Raw genomic sequence first — 15,647 nt, forward strand, 5'->3', positions numbered from 1 at the left:
GTTACATTTTTCCCCTCACTTGTCATTCTGTATAATTATGCTATTTCAGTGGATTGTAATCTACACTGTAGCAGTAAGTGATAACATCAACTGATGTAATAATGAGAAAACGCCCCCCAAAAAAAAAAATAAATAAATAAAGGAAACAGTCTGTTGTCACCTCGATTATTATTACGTTCACGTGGCCCGTTTGGCGGTAAGTGTATTCCTGCCGTGCCTTGCCATTCTTTACCTACCCTTACCTTCTGCCACGCCTTGCCTTTCCCCTGCCCTACCCTACTGATTATAACCTTGGTGGTGCCTAGCTGGTAATAAAAGTTAGAAAAGTAAACACATACGGTATATTATCACAGCACTCACATGGCATAGTAACGGTAAGTGTAGCGCTGCCATGCCGTGCATTTCCTTACTCTACTCTGCTTTCACTGCTTGTCCCTACCATGTTTTGCCTTTTCCTACCCTACCCTGCCGATAAATATCTTGAGAGTGCTGAACTAGTTATAAATACCAAATCAATAAGCACATACGATGCGTTGTCACCTCGTTTACATCCAGGCTCATGTGACATGTTTAGCTGTATGTGTAAGGGTTCGGCCACACTTGCTCGAAACGTGTGTTGGCAACATGTTTCAAACATTGCCCGGAACAATGTTACGGACATGTTTGAAAAACTAGTGTCTCGAACATGTTGGCAACTCTGCTGGAAACATGTTGGTAACACGAGTGTGGATGAGGCTTTGATCTGCGGACATGAATCTAACACAGCAGTAGACCATTTCCTGCGACCGTGATATCACTTCAGAATCTGACTTTAACATCCTAAAGAAATTATGAACTACTTCCCGCTTGCACCGGTAGCAATCCAATGTCATCTCTAACATGGTCATTTACAAAATTATATCCATCACTATAAGGGTTGGCCCAACGTGATGGACGCATCCAAATTCGCCAGCGAGCACGTATCTTTTGTCCCTGCGGCTTCGGCAAGTAAGGCGTCCTCCCTCATTCTCACAAGTCTGCACCACACGACTACTTCACCTTTGTTTCGAACATGTCAGTGACTCTCAAAAACCATGCTTGTGACACTGCCCATAATATGTCTGCGACATGTTGCTAACATGTTCGAGGCATGAATGTAACATGTCACGAGCAATGTTTCTGACAATGTTCTAGGCCTCTAGGGCAAGTGTGGTCGCACACTATCGCTTGTGATATTGTTCTTCAAAGTAGCATCCATGGCCGCAGTCCAGTGGAACAAGTGTCTTCATCATGGAAAATTAGTTAATAACTTTATTTTTATATTATTAAACATGGAATCAGTTCTCAAACTCTTATGGCATGACAGCCACTTGCAACACTGCCCGCTTGAGCGCCTCGCCGTCAGCAAAAAGGCACCAACTCGTTGTTCCTCCATACCCATTCCACTTACGGACCTCCAGTTACTTTCAAAGGCCACTGGACAGACTGAACTTAATTAAAATTTAAACGTGTCTGTTTTGGTATAAGAGAGTCAAAACAGCTAGTGAAAACACTTAATCTTTCCCGTATTTGCCGCACCACTGACGTGGGTCGTGGCACATAACTTTGCAGCCTAAGGGTTGTGTTAGCTTTTATGATAAATTCAACTGCCCACCTCTTCCACTGGTCTCCTCCTAGTTCGCTGACCCACCTGGGGAATGAACCTACAGTATACTCTCTAACTCCCCAACCACATCAATCCAGCAACATCATCTATACTCCTCTCTCTCTCTCTCTCTCTCTCTCTCTCTCTCTCTCTCTCTCTCTCTCTCTCTCTCTCAAGTACATGAGTTGCTGGGTATGTGGCTAGCTGGATGGGGGACAGTAGGAATATAGGGGAATAGGTCCATGGGGTACATAGTTCCATGTGGAAAAATAGGTCAATGGAGAATAAATCCTCCTGGCCAAGTTGGAAACAAAGGTCCAATGGGTAAAACCAAGTCCATGGTGAAACAGATCATTGGGGGAAAACAGGTCAGTGTAGGGATTTGATGTTTCCTGATGGGCAGAGAAAATAGGTCCTTGAGTGAAAATAAGTTCACGGTGATAATCGGTCCCAGAGGGAAAATGGGCCCATGAATGGAAGAGTTGTGAAATTAGGTCCACGGTGGATATTATGTTCATGGGGTACAATAGTTTCATGATGGTTAGTAGGTACAATGGCCTTCACTTCAGAGTACTTCAGGGGCTGGTGTGCTGTGGTCTTTTGAGGCATTAGTGTATTTGTTTACATCTAACATCTTCTGTGGTCGGATTACAATAGCTGGCTTGTTCCAACAAAGTAAACCTGTGATGTAAAGGAATACGTGTCACAGACACCTCTGACATGCTACCACTTGTAGTACCCAGAAGTGAGGCAGTTGTACATGAAGGAGAATGGAACAATGGGGTAAATAGGTCCATGGAGAAGGGGAAATTAAGTCTAAGGGGAAAGTAGGTCTCAGGAGGGAAAATAGGTCCATGGGGGAATAATGGATCCATAGGGGAAAGAATAGATCCCTGGCAAAAATACTCCAAGAGGGAGTAAAGTTCCACTGGGAAAACAGATCCATGGGAAAATATGGCCATGGCGAAAACTAGGTTTATGGCGAAAGTTGGTCAGTGAAGGAATAGTTGTCTGGGAGAAAACAGGTGATTGGGGGTTTGGTCCCTGGGGAGTTTAGCATGAGACAGGATTGTGTGAGAGAGTATGCTCATTGTTCCTACCTTCTGATACTTGTACTAAACACAGGAATGAGGTCTCTCACTGAAGTTATTAATGAAGGATAAGTCCAACCCCTGCTTTCTATGAAATCATTACAAATTAGAAACAATAATATGAAAGAAGCAAGATTATATATTATATATTACTGTCCTTAAGAGGTCAGTGGCGAAGGGCGCTTTGTATTTCACTTTAATGTCGTGTATTCTTGGAGTTACAGGAGGATTTACATTAATTCCTAACGACAACACAAGAACCATTAGTGTAGACGATCCTGCCCAGCTGAATCTTAATCTGCTTTTAGAGCACAATACACAATAGTTGATTTTGTAGCTAAGACCTTAGTTGTAGTGCTAGATGGTTCTAACCTTTATGCCGCTGTTATCCCCTTCGTACACCAAGCTAGGCTGTTCCCATCCTATTAAACAGGGAGAAGGAGTAGACAAACATTTTGGTAATGGAGATGTGTTTACCTGGTGATTATACAAGTTACAGAAAGTGGTCAGTAAATAGCTTTCAGTTACATTAAATTATGTGTTTTCACAAGAACACACATTTGGTTAAACTACTGGCTTGATGAGTGAGAGTTTTTTTCTTTAATAGTTTGTCTACGCTTGGCTCAGTTAGAAGCAATACTCATCGCATTTCATAGTCAAATCCATCCTGTTTTTGTCCTTTTTTTGGCTTAGCAAAAAAGTACACTTCAGCAGTATGTAGTTGCAAAAAGCATCAGCATCTTGTATGCTCACTACAGTATGACAGAAGAGTATATCCTGCATCAAGATTTATGAAGGTAAGCAGATCCTTCTCATAGTAATTCTCTATTGTCTTATAAAAAAAAAAAAAAAATCGCCGAGCAATGTTTTACAGACATTATCCCCTTGAAAAGGCAGAATTACTCCGTTATGGGTAACTGAATCGGTAGAGAGATGGCCTGCAGTCCTAATGGACCCAGGATCGAATCCCGGCTGGGGCAGGGAACAGTTTAAGGATTTGAATTTCCAAAAAAAAAAAGCAGACTTTCCTGATCTACCACATGACCCGCCGACATGTAAAAATACCCCCGCTAATACCAATACACCAGTCCTGTATGAGACAGCCCTAGCATGTATTCAATATGGACTGTGGGTGTTAGCGCCGAAGTGGTGACATGTGGAGGTGTAGGAGGATCACTGGGCCTTGGGATAGGTCACTGCCCCCGAGAAATAGGCCCTGCAGCCTTTGCCCAGAGTCGGATAAGTTAAGAAAAAAAAAAAAAAAAAGAGAACAAAAAATTGCCCCCCCTCCCCAGTTTATGAACCACTGGTCTAAGGGAAGCAAACTAAGTCCATCAGTCTGACCAGTCCAGGAATCAACCTTGATTTTTTTCATTTGGACGGTGGATATGCTAACAGTTGCACCCCTGGTTCCTGATGGCTGTGAGTGTTAGGTGCAGAAGTAATTAAACTGAAGTTGTGAACGGAGATTACCCAGGGGAAGAAAGATAAATAGTGTTTCTGCGGAGTGATGAAAGCAAGGTAAGTGGAAATGTTCAAGATGAGGCCAATTGAAGGACGACTATATGAACAGTATGGACTCAAACGAAATACAGTAATGAGCTCCAGCCCTCCAGCACACAAAGCATGGTACAGTGAACTGCCATGGCGAAACAAACGAGGGTGAGACTGAGGGTGAATTCACACTGAGATGAGAAGACAGTGACAGGCGTCACTGACCCGCGTTTAACATGGCTTAAATTCAAATAGTAATATTGGTCATCAAAGTCTATCTTCAGTTCTAATGTATAACTTTAGGCGCGTTTGATATGATTTGACTTACTCAAAACTGGCTCGATTTGGTTCGAATCCATTCATTGCGGCCTCTCTTACGTAAACGCTAACTTTCATTCTGATAAGTCACCTTAAGTAGGTTATTGAACAAAACTGGTGTCATGTAATAGACATGGAAACTGAAAATATTATGATGGGACTCGATATCATTCTAGGTCTGTTAAAGGCCTGATTCAAGTGGACATGTACCCTGCCCAGCATAATAGTAGTGGTAGCAGTAGCAGTAATAGCATTAGTAGTAGTAGTAGCGTCACCAACAAACTCATTACCTTGCAGAAAATGCGGCTGAAAATGACCAGCTCCTGGATGTACCGTAGCAATATTAGTGTACTGAAGTTGTCCATTAGCAGTGTATGCAGTGGGACGGCCTGAGCAAAGGCTGGACTGTAAAGATTTCAGATTTAATGATGGACCATAATGTGATGAAAAAGAAGACACCCTTATTAAGGAAGATGATTTTTTTTTTAACTTGCTAACTAGGACACAAGGTGATAATAAACCAAAAATATGTTCTGTGTTTAATACTGAAAACAAGTATAAAACTAGGTACCTATTGACTTATTGTGCAGACACAACAAGGAACCTTCGCCATGACTGAGATATATAAAGTATGAAATTTTGGCATCACAAACAAGTCTGTGACCTTTAAAAGTAGCTCAAAGTCATTCATATTTGGAACATGTACTTGGATAAACCTCAGGTAGCTACTTGTGTAAGTTCAATAAGATCTGAAGACAAGGGTGTAGAAGAAAGCATGGGTACATTTTACATTTGTCTCATTAGCTGGCTAACTGTATTCGTAGCTGTAACCATGTTCTTTTCAGATTATAAGCTATACTTCTGTACGGGTACAGCTTTTGTGGTTTGCTCTAAAACGTGCGACAAAGAAAACACAGCAGATTTGAATTCGGCACTTTCCACTAAGCTAAATGGCAAAATACTGAACCAAAAATTTCAGCAAACTTTTTTACCATAGCATATTCAGCCTAATAGCTGCAACTCAGTTATATAGTTTCTGAGATATTTCAATTTCAAATATGCAATTTTTGCACACAAAAAATTAGTTACTGTCATTAATATTTGGCACAAGTACTTGGGTTATCTTAGGGTACCTTCCAATATAATATCAAGATATAAGAAAAGAGTGCAAAGAAAAATAATTATTCTTACGAAAACTATAAGCTTCGCCATTTATGTGGCGAATCTTAATAATACCTACACAGTGAATGACAACTATGTGTTATAAAAATTAGAACAAAATTATCAGTGGACTTAGGAAAGGGCAATACAGTATGTACAGTTAAAAATGAGTTTGGAAAAGCAAGAAACTAAGGTAAAGTACTTACATAAATTTTAAAATCTTTCAGAGAAACCCCAGTAGATTCATGGCAATTCATATCATGATCATGTATGAAATGAACACAAATTTTAGTTGACTTCTCAGTTACATTGTAGATAAAGAAGGATGCAGATGCAGCTCATTATCGTCGTGTAGGAACCTAAGTGGTGCTGGAGAAGGATGCCTTCACGTGGTGGAACCGATATGTTCGGATGTTGGAGCTATCTAATTATACAAACGTCCTCACTCCCCACCCTGTTCCCACGAAAGGAGGGCGTTGGCCTATATGGTGGCATCTTTCCATTATAGACAGTACAGCTGGGTATGACTGGAATGGTTGGTAAGTGTGTGTGTGTGTGTGTGTGTGTGTGTGTGTGTGTGTGTGTGTGTGTGTGTGTGTGTGTGGTGGAGGGGATGGGACTGCAGAAGTCATAACCTACGATGTTACTCTTTCCCACACTTCAGCCCCACTGAGATTGAATTAGGTTTCAGTTCACTTTGCCTGTTAAAAACAATAATTCATTCTTTATTATTCTTGTTACTTTCAGAGTAAGAGATAGATGTTTGAAGTATCCATTGCTCTTCAGTATTGATATAGGTAGTGGTGTGAGAGAGTTAAATTTTCATATCTTGGAGATTGGCAGAATTGTAATGAATGGTAAAAGATGGATTTCACATCTTTTGTATACACATTATGCTATACTTATGGTTAATAGGGAACAGGAACTTTTAAAATTAGGGTGCATTTACTTGTTGTCTGTGGACGTCATGCCTTGAAACTGAGGGTTGCTGAGAAAGAAGGTTACATGCAATGTGATGTTCTTTAAATCCATTTCACGAATTCCTTACGGGTTTCATGAAATCACTGATTACACAAATTCCCTAATATATATATATATATATATATATATATATATATATATATATATATATATATATATATATATATATATATATATATATATATATATTCACCTACTTCTCAAAGCTCAGATGAAGAAATAGAAACATTGTGTGACGACATCTAGATTGTAGAAAAAGAAAAGACCACATGTATTGTACTCATGGGAGACTTCAATGCAATATTTAGGAAATCATATGATAGGAGAAGCATGTATAGGAAAATCTGCAGTTGGAGAAAGGAATGAAAGAAGAGAGATGGTCGTAAATTTTGCTGAAATGTGTAATATGAGAACAATGAACACATTCTTTCCCGAAAGAACAGTGAGAAAATAGACCTGGAAAAGTCCAAATAGAGAAACAAAGAGTGAAATTGACTTCATTGTAGCAGATAAGAATAACACGATCACAAATGTCACAGTTTTCAACAAAGTAAATATAGGACGTGGTCATAGAATGGTGAGTTGTACAGCAAGATTCAGTTTCAAAAATGAAAGAAAGATAATGATTTAAAAGAAAAAAATATGCCCAGTAAAAGTAAACGAAAACAAAGCAGCCTTTCAGTTAAAAATAACGAACAGATTTCAGGCTCTAAGTAATGTTGAATGTGACACTGATGAGTTGAATGACAGACTACGAAAAGTGCTAAGAGAATCAGTGGAGGTAGTAGGGAAACCTAATACAACCACAGCCAAGAAATATTGGGAAAAGACACTCGAGCTCATAAAGAGAGAGAGAGAGAGAGAGAGAGAGAGAGAGAGAGAGAGAGAGAGAGAGAGTGAGTGAGAGAGAGATGAAATGAAAGTAAAAACAAAGAAATAAGAAATACCACGAGTGGAATTGAATAAAAGACAAAGAGAAGAGAAAAGAAAGAGAAACATGGATCAGATCAAAGAAACCATAAAAAAAGGATAAGTCTGAAACAGGTTCGAAGTAAAATGGCACTAGGAAAGCAACAAATGTCATCACTGAAAGACAAGAACGGTGAAGTTATGAAAGCAGAGATAAGATGGTGAAGAGAGTTGAAGAATTTTACAAAAACCGTATGCATCAGAGACAGTAGTACCAATAGGTAACTTTTCAGTTGACACAATTGAAATACATGGGGTAACACTAGACGAAGTAAACATTTCTCTTAAAAATATGAAACGAGGAAAGGCTCCGGGAGAAGATGGAACAGCGGCAGATTTACTGTTAAATGCAGGAGTAGAAGTACAAAACAGACGCCCATTTATTTACTCAATGTATAAAAAAGGAGAAAATTCTCAAAACATGGTGTGAGGCAGTAGTTATTTAACTTTACAAAGAAGGCAACTCAGAAGATCTTAGACGCTATCAACCCATTCGCTTATTGGCATTCATTTACAAACTCTTGAGGGTAAATGTAGAAAAGGGTAAAGCAATGGTAATCGAGAGAGAATGTGACTCCCAGTGTGATGCTACAGTGAATGGAGAGAGACTGGAACTGGTGAGAGAGTTCACGTACCTGAGTACAGTGATAGGAAAAAGAGAAAAATGTGCAAAAGAAGTGGAAAGTAGGATGACACAAGGAAGGAAAGTAGCTGGTGCTCTGGAGCCTTGATAAGAAACAGAGGTTGTGTGCTGCAGCTGCGCGAGGCTTACATGAAGGAATATTTGTGCCAACTTTAATATATGGATATGAGACTATGCTGTGGCTTGAAAATGAATAGTCAAGAGTGAAAGCAGTGGAGATGCGACTGCTGAGAAATGTATGTGGAGTAGAGAGAGTGGATAGGATACAAAATAATGTGATTCGTGAGAGATACGGAGTAAGGATGTCTGTGGACATCAGAATTGAGGAGAGTGTAATGAGATGGTATGATCATGTAGAGAGTATGGATAAAAATAGAGTGGTAACAAGATATATATAAACGAATTTGATGGAGGGAGGAGATGAGGTAGACCAAGGAGAAGGTGGAGGGATATGGTGGATGAGTGTGTAAGGAAGAGAGATATGGAAGTCGGTGAGGCTAGGGACTGACAGGAGACCGTGCTAGCTGGATGAATGTTGTGAGAAGTGCATGATCAGGGATTTGGCATCCCCTTTTATGTGACAGCGTTCGGACTGACTCTATCGGCTACAGAATGTGGTGAAAGCTTTTGGCGTACCCGATAGAACCAGGATTCCGTGGGCTTGAATGGTGAGTGAATGGAAGCGTAGCCCAATGGATTGGGCAAACTTTGGCTGTTTAGACGTTGCTACTCCTCACCCTGCCCCAGGGTGAGAAAGGAGGTCCGGATGATGGTGATGATAAGGATGATGACATGTATATAGGTATATATATGTATAGAAAGATCGATAAATTAATATATATATATATATATATATATATATATATATATATATATATATATATATATATATATATATATATATTTGAACGACTTTTTGCCTCCCCTAGATGACATCACTAAAAATCTGAGTTCGATTCTCGGGACGGTCAGAATGTCTGTTAACTATCTGATGCTTACAAGCATCAAACAAAGTTAATCTGTTACTGACCCAAGTAAATATAGTATATAACTATACAGGAGTAAATGATTATGGAAACCAATTATTGACTCTTAGACAGTGTTTGTCCTATATAGATCAAGCTTGGTGAAGTGGTTTTGGGTCAGCTTATAGGTTGATCTAAATTTTTTAAAGTTCAGACACTAAGATCATATATTAATGTCAACTTTAACAGTTTCGAAACGAATTTGACTAAACTTTATCGAACGACTGTGGTGAAAGGAGGAAAGAGGGAGTCGATGTTGAGAACAGTGTGTCTGCGTTTGTACAAATAAGACAAAGGACATTTGACCAATGTACCCTCCAAAGTTATCTACTATTTTAAGATATCCTTTAGGTGTTCCTTGTCTATGGATATACCCCTCATACACACCTCAGATGCACATATCATACGCCATAGACACAACCTGGACAAGCCCCAGACGAACACCAGACACACCGCCACTACTCCCACACCTCATCTGTGCCCCATGAGTCTGACACTTATAAAATTCTACGGTTGTTATTTCTTAACATTTACCGCATAAAAAGTACAGTGACTCAGTGAGTGATTGACACTGCTCTGGATACATACTACGTTTGGCCGACGCTATGGGCGGGGCATTAACTAAACACTTTGACATGATTTGGATCAAACTTGAGGGAAGTGTTGCGAGCCAAGCAAGAGCTTGAATTACTGATTTTGAGAACATTAGGTAAATGGTGAAGGTAAAGTCATAAGGTCCAGATAAACAGTTTCTATCCGATTCAGACCAGCATTGTTAAGCCAGTTCAAAGGTAGCCGGGAATTAATGAACTCGATTTTCATAATTTGTCGAAGGTCAAGGTCGCTGGAGAAGGTCAAAGTTTGTCTGCATCTAGGTTTACAGTGCTTATCTGTACGATTCTTTTCTTACTCTTGTTACGATTCACCCGGTAGTACAGTTATGGACTTGAGAGTAACACTGACTCTTGCTGGCAGTTTTGTAAAGGACTATTGAAGCTTAACAAAAACTGATTATCTTCCTTATCGATTTTCGTTCAGTAGTTAGGCGATAGTCTTCTGCCCTTTTCTTCTTCTCCTTAGTCTTCTTCTTTGCCCTCTTAATCGTAGGGCCATCTTTCCCCCTAAGCTCTTGATGTTTCTACTGAGCGATAGAATTATCCATCCATTGCCAGACGCCATGTATCCCAAACGGGGTGGTCAAGGGCTTAGAGTTAATTGTTTTACAGGGAGGGGCACCAATCCTCCACCAACCCCACTTGACACGTAGGGATGCCAACAGCATCTGGTGTTCCCAGGCGGTCACCCATTCAAGTACTAACCAGACCCAACGTTGCTTAACTTCGCTGATCGGACGGGAAGTGGTGTACTCAACGTGGCATGGCCGTTGGCTTTCATTCATCATTCATTGCCAGACGCCATGTATCCCAAACGGGGTGGCCAAGGGCTTAGAGTTAATTGTTTTACAGGGAGGGGCACTAATCCTCCACCAACCCCACTTGACACGTAGGGAGAACGTTATGCCAACAGCATCTGGTGTTCCCAGGCAGTCACCCATCCAAGTCCTAACCAGACCCAACGTTGCTACTGTTATTTATATTATTAACTACAAAGTACCCTATTGGCATAAGACTAAGACTACTGACCCGAGTGCTCCTGCAAGGAAAACAACCCAATAAGCCATCCATCCATCCATCATCCAATCCTATGTTGCCCCATAAGGAGCGCAGGAGCCCTGGGCTTGACAAGTTGATCCTGACATTTAAAATGAGAGTGACCAGCCTCACTCATCCCTGAGTGGCATTTGACCATTAAGCTCCAACCACCCCTTGGATGTAAATCTGCACAGACTCAGTCCGATTGGAGCGCCTTAATTACGCACTAAACCACCAGGCACTGTAATTTGGTTATATGGTTACAACCTGGCGGAGTAGACTGTAGCACCAGTCGAGCAGGGCAGTACTCCCGAGGTGGATGGAAAGCTGATGACAGGGAGTGCTGGAGCTCCCGTTTCATCAGCCCTCAGGACTAGTTCCTGACCATCCCCCTTTGCTGAACTTTTTCAGTGTCTCAGTTACACAGAGAGTAGGCCAGCATGCTCTCCAGTACAAATTTCTCTAACTATCTTCACCAAACTATATGCACAGTACACACTACACTTCCTATTCAAAATTCAACAAAAATGGCGTCGATTAATCAAGCCTCGGAGTCCCCAGGGGGGGGGACCATAAATGCCCCCGCCATCTGCCCCTCTCCCGCTGATGACTCGAGGTGCCTGGAACCACTGTCTGACTCTCTTCTTCTTCATTTCTGCAACATTCGCAGCCTTTCATCTAACTTTCGCTCTGTTGAGCACCACCTCTCCTCCTCTAAACCTCACCTTCTTTTTCTGACGGAGACTCAGCTGTCTGAGGCAACCGACAGCAAACCCTTTTCTGTATCCTCCTACTTTCTCTATACTCATTTCAAAGCCAAAGGTGGCTGTTGTGTATACATACGCAACGACTTATCTTGTTCTCGTGTTCCTGAACTTGATTCTTCTGAATTCTCTACACTCTGGCTTCGGCTTTCCTGTCATTCTCTGACTAAATATATCTGTGCTGTTTACTTATCCCCTAATTCTACTGACTATCAAAAATTCTTCGACTATCTTACTTCTACGATGGAACACATTCTGTCCATTTCTCCTTTCTCTGAAATCTCCATTCTTGGAGATTTCAATGTTCACCACCACCTTTGGCTCTCCTCTCCTTTCACGGATCCACCTGGTGAACAAGCCTACATCTTTTCTATCCTTAATGACCTAGAGCAGCTTGTACAGCACCCTACCCGTATCCCTGACCTTGGAGAGAGCTCCAACATACTTGACCTCTTCCTCACAACTAATCCTTCTGCTTACTCTGTTAATCTTTTCTCTCTGTTGGGCTCCTCCGATCACAACCTTATTACCTTAACCTGTCCTATCACTCCGGTACGGCCTGTGGACCCTCCAGGGAAACGTCGTCTGTGGCATTTTGGAGCTGCGAACTGGGAGGCCCTCAGGCAGTACTTCTTTGATTTTCCCTGGAATGATTATTGCTTCCATGGCCGTGAGCCATCTGAGTGTGCCTTACGCTTTACAGAGGTTATTCTCTCGGGCATGGAAGCATACATTCCTTTCTCATATCCTTTGACTAATGCATGAAAGCCTTGGTTTAATCACGCTTGTTCTAATGCTGTCCGCAACAAGGAGAGGGCCTACAATAAGTTCCGGAGCCAACCCACCCCTGAATCACATCATCTTTACGTTTCTGCCCAGAATCGTGCTAAGTCTGTTCTTCGCTCTACTAAAAATAATTTCATCCATACTAAATGCTCTCAACTCTCCAACTCGAATTCTTCCCGCTCCTTCTGGCACCTTGCCAAAAATCTTTCTAACAACTTTACCTCATCATCCTTCCCTCCTCTTTTCTACTCTGATGGTTCTGTAGCTATTTCTTCTACTGATAAAGCAGATCTCTTCGCACAGACTTTCTCCTCCAATTCCACCTTAGACGATTCCGGTGCTGTTTCTCCATCACTTCTCCCCTCTGACTTCCTCATGGCTGACATTAAAATTTCTTCAGTTGATGTATTTTCTGCCATTGCTGGCCTCAGTACTAACAAGGCATATGGGCCTGATGGGGTCCCTCCTGTTGTTCTCAAGAACTGTGCTTCTGTGCTTACACCCTGCCTAGGCAAACTCTTTCGCCTTTGTCTCTCAACTTGTACCTTTTCTTCTTGCTGGAAGTTTGCTCTCATTCAGCCAGTCCCAAAGAAGGGTGACCACTCCCAACCCTCCAACTATTGTCCAATTGCTTTAACGTCCTGTATTTCAAAAATTTTTGAGTCAATTCTTAATGGAAAAATTTTAAGGCATCTTTCCTATCACAACCTTCTTTCCGATCGTCAGTATGGGTTCCGTCAGGGATGCTCCACTGGCGATCTTCTCACCTACCTTTCAGACTCCTGGTCATCCTCCTTTCGGGACTTTGGCGAAAGCTTTGCCATTGCACTTGACATCTCAAAGGCTTTCGATCGAGTCTGGCATAAATCTTTAATTTCCAAACTGCCCTGCTACGGTTTTTATCCTTCTATCTGTGCCTTCATCGCTAGCTTCCTTTCTGGTCGTTCTATAGCCGCTGTTGTAGACGGCCATCGTTCTTCTCCTAGATCTATCAACAGTGGTGTTCCTCAGGGCTCTGTCCTATCACCAACTCTCTTCCTTTTATTCATCAATGATCTTCTAAGCTGTACATCTAACCCTATCCACTCATATGCTGATGACTCCACCCTTCACCTTTCCATTCGGTTCCCACAACGCCCATCTCAACAGTTACTTCAAGAAACAAGGGATGAGGCTATGGCACACCTAATGTCTGACTTGGCTCGTATCTCTGACTGGGGTAAAAATAATATGGTTGTCTTTAATGCATCTAAGACTCAGTTCTTACACCTATCAACCCAACAAAATCTTCCACAGGTATACCCATTAATGTTTAATAATATTCAGCTTAATCCTGGATCATCGTTGAACATGCTTGGGGTTTCATTTACTCGGGACTTATCTTGGAAAGATCATATTACATCTCTTGTAAAATCTGCTTCCAAGAGATTGGGTGTGCTAAGCCGACTCTGCTCTTTCTTTACCCCTGCACAATTGTTGACTCTATACAGGGGTTTTATCCGCCCCTGTGTGGAGTACAACTCTCATGTGTGGGGAGGCTCCCCATGTACAGCTCTTCTCAATATGGTGGAGTCAAAGGCTTTTCGTCTCATTAACTCTCCTCCTCTTACTGACTCCCTTCAACCTCTGTCTCTTCGCCGCACTGTTGCATCTTTATCTCTTTTCTATCGCTACTTTAATAGTCACTGCTCCTCTGAACTGTCTGCTTGCATTCCTCCACCTCTACGACGGGCGCATAGCACCCATCTGGCAGCAAACTCTCATCCCTTTTCTGTCCAACTCTCTAATGCAAGAGTTAACCGTTACTCCCAGTCTTTCATTTATGCAACAGGTCAGCTCTGGAACTGTCTCCCGCTATCTGTATTTCCTGCTGCCTATGATCTCCAGTCTTTCAAACGCAGTGTGTCCAGGCATCTCAAAATGATCGGATCTTGAATTTGGCTCTCTATTGTATTTTGTTTTTCTTTTGGAGGGAACTGTTACTGCGGGCTCATGGCCTTTGGTTCCTTCTTCCTCGCATAAAAAAAAAAAAAACTAGCATAGTAATTTGTTTCCTGCTGTACAGGAATCCATTTGGCTTGTCACACAGTGTAGAGTCACCCATAGGCAGAAGGAAGAGGAAAGAATGAAGGAAAGAAAGACAAAACAGGAAGTGTAAAGTCACCCGTAGGCAGAAGTAAGAGGAAACAATAAAGGTAAGAAAGACAGAAGAGGAAGGAAGGAAGAGAGAAAAGGTCAGATACCAAAAGCATCACTACATCGAATGAGTGGATAGTAACTTATGATTGAGTTTTCCTTGATTGGTCTCCCAGGTAAAATAAGGTAACTCCTAGTTTACAATACTAGCGTAGCCCTCTTTGTACCACTCAGCTAGGCAGATTACACCACAGTTTAATCACGGAGTGCGGTAGCACTCTGTAAGTAGGAATGGCGCAAGTTCAGAGTGGCGTCCTCTCTTATAGGTTTTCCTAGCATTCGCGGGAAAACGGTCGCAAAGCTTAGTTCTAAGCTAATAAACTAAAAGACCTTAGCTATTCAAGTGCAAATCTACTCATAAAGTTTTGCTTACCTTCGTTGGAGTCGCAAAATCGAACCTCAGAAATATATTTTTTTTTTTTTCTTCTTCACCAGTCATAACTCCAAAACAAAATGGCGTACGCGAGCGTACTATACACCAAAATGCTGCCTGTTAAGTGTAGATGTTCCTTGTCATGTTTAGAAAAGTATTCCGGCTACGGTTCGTGAGTTACGGCCTGTAAATCGCTTCGCGATCATCCGTAAATACGTCATTTTGCGCAATACTGGTTAGCTTCAGCTCGCCTTCATTTAAAGAACTTTCCGAAACACTTCTTTTCACTGGAAGACACCCTAGTTTTAGTCTATCAGTTCGCTATGCATGTAACAGTCCAAATCTAACTCTTCCTTTATGCATAATTATATTTCCACTAAAAGATCATAAATTAGAAAACAAACCTATTCTTCTAAGATTTTTTTTTTATGCGAGAAAGAAGGAACCAAAGGCCATGAGGCCGCAGTAACAGTTCCCTCCAAGAGAAGAACAAAATACAATAGAGACCCAAATTCAAGATCCGATCATTTTGAGATGCCTGGACACACTGCGTTTGAAAGACCGGAGATC

General features: G+C 41.5%; 1 non-coding gene across 1 annotated transcript; it reads right to left on the reverse strand.

Annotated features, from left to right (window-relative positions):
* Positions 1–10,576: 10,576 nt before the first annotated feature.
* Positions 10,577–10,695, reverse strand: LOC145409128 (5S ribosomal RNA). The gene has a single exon (XR_013899052.1). It is a non-coding gene; the product is annotated as a 5S ribosomal RNA (ribosomal RNA).
* Between the last annotated feature and the right edge of the window lie 4,952 nt (positions 10,696–15,647).

This window comes from Coenobita brevimanus, chromosome 79 (assembly GCF_032717465.1).
Source record: "Coenobita brevimanus isolate Jiangsu-jjx chromosome 79, ASM3271746v2, whole genome shotgun sequence".
NCBI lineage: Eukaryota > Metazoa > Arthropoda > Malacostraca > Decapoda > Coenobitidae > Coenobita > Coenobita brevimanus.